The sequence below is a fragment of the Loxodonta africana genome, chromosome Y (assembly GCF_030014295.1).
Source record: "Loxodonta africana isolate mLoxAfr1 chromosome Y, mLoxAfr1.hap2, whole genome shotgun sequence".
Classification (NCBI taxonomy): domain Eukaryota; kingdom Metazoa; phylum Chordata; class Mammalia; order Proboscidea; family Elephantidae; genus Loxodonta; species Loxodonta africana.
The window spans coordinates 14,403,480-14,408,887 of record NC_087370.1 but is presented as its reverse complement, the minus strand read 5'-3'; the positions used below and the strand labels follow the sequence as shown (position 1 = coordinate 14,408,887).

Genomic DNA, 5,408 nt, shown 5'->3' with positions numbered 1-5,408 from the left:
GTGCCTGTTTTGACTAATATATTGGGCACAGAAACATGGGGGTCCATAATTTCAAACAGAGCAAGAATTGTCATGCTTTTCCTCATTTTTGGTCCCCAAAGATTACACCTGTGACTGTTTCCTCATCTTCAGCTCCAGGCCCAGCTACCATCTTGCTTCCTTCGTTTATTTCACAGAACTTCCCCCTCCCCAAAATTAGTTTCTGTTTTGGGCACAGGCACCACTATAGCCTGGAAAGAAGGGCTCCAGACTTAAGCTTAGCTCTTGCTGTTCTTGTATGCCATTGAGTCGAATGGCCAATTGGACAAAGTTCAATGGCCCGAGAGTTTTCTGGGCTATGACCTTTAGGGGAGCAGACTGCCAGGTCTTCTGTCCCACAGAGCAGCTGGTAGGCTCAAGCCAACAACCATTCAGTTTACAGCCAAGTGCTTACCCATTTCACCACCAGCTACTATACCTTTTTACATCTAAACATGACTTGATGGGATTATTTCTGTTGCTAGGTTGAAGCCATCTTTCACTGACAAGTGGGGCAACTTTTATATGTAGAATTCTCATAACCCCAAGGGAATCCTTAATTCCTGACCACTCTTTCCATTTTCCCATAGTCCAGTTGATAACTAAATTAGCCAATAAGATATCTTGAGCAATTTAAATTCATATTGCCTCAAATTCTATTTGGAGCTTAAAATGTGTAACAGTTAAAAAAGAAGACAGATCTTGCAGAGTGCTTTTTGCAACCAGTCTCACTACCTTATAAATAAACACAATTTACAAATGCTTCTTCAAGGATTTCAGCTTAAATTACTATGCTCGTCCCGGTCTGTAATCAGTAACACATAAACAAGCAGTATTCAGCTAACAATTCAATGCCATGTCATTTTTCTCAAAAATATGCCAAATCAAGGAAAAAAATTTCAAGCTAAAGCAGGATGAGAAGTTAGGTAGACATAAATGAGGATTTCAGAGCCACTCACTTGGAACATGTGGCTAGAGGCAAGCAAAAAAGGAGTCTGCAATCTGAAACAGGCGGAAGGCATTTTTCTAAGAACACCAAGTGTTGATGTTACAATACCCCAAAGAAGTTCTAAAATCTCTGATGAGGTGATTTATCTCTTTTCTCAGCTAGAGTATTTTGAAGATAACTTTCAGAGAGAAATCAGTCAATATGCAAATCTTAAACCTTTAGTAAAGAGAGGAAGTCAATTTGAAGCAGGAAGAAGCAGCAAGTCTTGAAAGTGCATTTTTCTCAAAGGTTTTGTAAACTGGCTAGAGCATGTAGGGCAAATATAACCACTTCAATTCTTTTGTTTCACTAGAGATTAATGGCTAAAACCACAGGAAATATTTAATAAATTTAAAAGCTATTAGGATAAGTACTGTAAGTTAGAGACTTGAGCTCTAACAGCTTAAGGCCTGTTTACCTCATATCCCTAACACTCTGCTCTACTTTCATTATGTAAATTCTCTAACAACTAATAATAATGTATAATAACAAAAACTGGAGTAACATAGTTTGTTTGTTTTTAAATGTTCACTCTTTTATTGCTGTCTTTGAGAGCTAACTCTCACAAATTCACCACCTGATTAATGAATAGTGTAAAGACAGATAGATGGGTGGGTATGTGATAAACAAGGAAGGACAGTGCAAACGTTGTCTATAAATTCTTTCAACTTTGCTGTGTATTTGGATTTTTTAAGACTAAAATATTAGTAGAAAAAGTCTGCCATTCAATTTTGAAAACAGCTAGAAATCTAAGTTGTAACTATTAATTTAATGATGGAGAACAGCCATACTCTGGAACCTGAATTAGTGATTTAAGCTCTAATAGCCAATCAAACTTTGCCAACTTATTAAAAGGGGCTGGTGGCACAGGAGATGAAGTTGTCACTACCAATAATCCCATATTTGTTCGAATGTTTCATATCTATTTACATTTCAGAATTTTCTTTACTTTTTTAGACGCTCACCAAAAGTTTTTACTCAAATTTAGTGACAAATTTTAGGCTGTGGCTGCTCAAGAATAAATCAGTGCATGCATCTTCTCCAGAAAGCCTCATATTATTTACTACCTTTCTTCCTATACACCCCCTTCTCCACTCATAAATATGTTCTATGTGCATGACCCTATCTCTTCCCTTCTCTGTAGCTTTTTGAGGGTCCTCTCCAACTAGGTTATAATTGTTCCAGGTGTAAGAACAAAGCCTTGGTCATCCTTTCTTCTCCAGCACTCAGTGTCATGGCTGACGCAATAGCAGGCCATCAGTGAATGCTGCAAGTGTACATATGTAAATTAATAACGTGCATATATATGAATGCTGCATTTGTGTATACATGGATTAATGCTGCATCTGTGTATGTGTGGATTCATGTGGTGTTTGTGTATACTTGGATTAATGTGTACTTTCTGTATACATGGATTAATGTGGACATCTTGTGTCGTAAGAAGTCCAAATTTCAAAACATACTGCTGCTCTGATCCTACCCACCAAGATTCTGATATAACTGACTGGGAGTATAACCGGGACCTCAGAATGTTACAGTCTCCACAGGTGATAGGAATATGCAGCCCAAACAGATAATCTTTGGCTTACACAGTACCAGGTTCTTTTGAATTTACTTATCTTTTTCATTTGATTCTCAGGACAATCTACCAAGTTGCTAGGGTAGAAAGTTATCACCTAAGTCAGTGGTTCTCAACTAGGGGCGACATTGTCCCCCAAGGGTATTTAGCAATGACTGCTTTAGAAAAATTTTTGTTTGTAACATTTTAAGTGAAAGATGCTACTGGCATGAACCTGGTAGAGGCCAGAGATGCTGCTAAACATTCTATAATGTCCAGGTTAGCCCCTCGCAACAAAAAATCATCCGATCCCAAATGTCAGTAGTGCAAAGTTGGAAAGCATTAGACAGGAGTTTTTAGATACACAACTGCAGTTCATTGCAGTTCATTTCAGAGTACCTCTTAGTCAACTACTGATGCTCCAAGTTGGATTAGCTCTAGGAAATGAGAAAATTAATATTCAAGGTGTGTAGCCTTTATGTGTCCCTGGTTGATGCAAATGGCTAACACACTTAGCTGCTACTGCAGATTAAATTCCATTCAGAAATGCCTCACAAGAAAGGCCTGATAATCTACTTCCAAAAAATCGTGCACTAAAAACCCTGTGGAGTATTACTGGGGTATCCATGAGTAGGAATCAGCTTGGCAGTAACTCGAACCGGAATCCTTTGTGTAGGCACTTTATGGACAAGGCTATATTCTCCTCCCAACAATCTTGAGAGACAGAGGTTCTAATGGAAAAACTAAAACTCATTATAGAGGTTCAGACATTTGATAAAGGGTAGTCTATCGAGTAACCTGAGGGCTCAAACACCAAGTTTTATATTAAGGATAAGAAATTGACTCTGGGACATCAAGGGACATTGAGGCAGAAACCATGGCGGACGGCGGCTCAGAGCGGGCTGATGGGCGCATCGTCAAGATGGAGGTGGACTACAGCGTCACCGTCGATCAGCGCCTGCCGGAGTGCGAGAAGCTGGCCAAGAAAGAAAGACTTCAAGAAGTCATTGAAACCCTTCTCTTTTTGGAAAAACCGACCCGTACAGCGTTTGATATGCTGTACTTGCCGTATCTTAGTTGCAGTCGTGAATATTTGCTATGAGGCTAAAGAATGGGATCTACTAAATGAAAATATTATGCTTTTTGTCAAAAAAACGGAGTCAGTTAAAACAAGCTGTTGCAAAAATGGTTCAACAGTGCTGTATGTATGTTAACGAAATTACAGACCCCCCAATCAAACTTCGATTAATTGATACTCCACGAATGGTTACAGAAGGAAAGATTTATGCTGAAATTGAGGGTGCTCGACTAAAACATTAGCAACAATAAAAGAACAAAATGGTGACGTGAAGGAGGCATTTTACAGGAGTTACAGGTGGAAACCTATGGGTCAATGGAAAAGAAAGAGCGAGTGGAGTTTACTTTGGAGCAAATGAGGCTCTGCCTAGCTGTGAAGGATTACATTTGTACACAAATCATCAGCAACGAAATTAATACCAAATTTTTCCAGGATGAAACCACAGAGAAATTAAACTTGAAATATTATAACTTAATGATTCAACTGGATCAACATGAGGGATCTTATTTGTCCATTTGTAAGCACTACAGAGCAGTATATGACACTCCCTGTATACAGGCAGAAACTGAGAAGTGGCAGCAGGCTCTGAAAAGTATTGTTCTTTATGTTATACTGGCTCCTTTTGACAATGAACAGTCAGATTTGGTTCACCGAAGAAGCGGTGACAAGAAATTTAAAGAAATTTCCAAATACAAGGATCTTTTAAAGCTTTTTACCACAATGGAGTCGATGCATTAGTCCACACTCATTGAGGACTTGGAATGGAATGAAGAAAAGGTTCTCCTGAGAGTCCAGCAACTGATGTTTTTGGCTCTACAGAGGAGGGTGAAAAAGGGTGGAAAGACTTAAAGAACAGAGTTGTTGAACATAATATTAGAATAATGGCCAAATATTATACGAGGATAACAATGAAGAGGATGGCACAGCTTCTGGATCTGTCCGTTGATGAGTCAGAGGCTTTTCTCTCAAATCTAGTTGTTAACAAGACCATCTTTGCTAAGTAGACAGGCTGGCAGGAATTATCAACTTCCAGAGACCCAAGGATCCAAATAATTTATTAAATGACTGGTCTCAGAAACTGAACTCATTGATGTCTCTAGTTAACAAAACCACACACCTCATAGCCAAAGAGGAGATGATACATAATCTACAATAAGGGTCTTGGTGCCCTTAATGCTTTTAGAAAAGAGTAAAAATTGAAAGTCGTAAAAAAAAAAGAAAGACTTATTATCATGGTGTATATGTTGGGGTTTTTTCGTCTATTCTCAGTTCCATTGTCTAAAAATTAAAAGATAGTGAGTATGTTTGAGGCCCTTTTTAACCTTAAGTTCCCTTATTTCATTCATTGTTTAACTTTCCGTTGGCAGTTGCTGCAAAAATGTAATACAGTTTTTATTGTCGGACTCAAAAAATTGTGTCATAACTTACCCAGATATATTTGTCTATCATTTGACACTTTTTTTAAGCTATTACTTGTTTTCATTCAGCCAGCAACCATAATTATAATAAAAGTGGTATGTGCACATGGAAAAGCAAAAAAAAAAAAAAAAGAAATAGACTCTGTTCACTAATACATTTGTGTTATTTTAGTGTAAAATTAGCAATTTCGCATGTTTTTACATCTTCTTTGAGTGATGTGGGCCTAAAACATTCTTCATCTTTCCTGCTCTTGGAGAATGAAATGGTGGCTCTGTGGTTAAGCATTTGGCTGCTAACAAAAGGTCAGCAGTTTGAATACACCAAGTGCTCCTTGGAAACCCTGTGGG

At 38.2% G+C, this 5,408-nt stretch overlaps 1 pseudogene; it reads left to right on the top strand.

Annotated features, from left to right (window-relative positions):
• Nucleotides 1-3,419: 3,419 nt before the first annotated feature.
• On the top strand, nucleotides 3,420-4,887 carry LOC135229080 (26S proteasome non-ATPase regulatory subunit 12-like; annotated as a pseudogene).
• The last annotated feature ends 521 nt before the right edge of the window (nucleotides 4,888-5,408 follow it).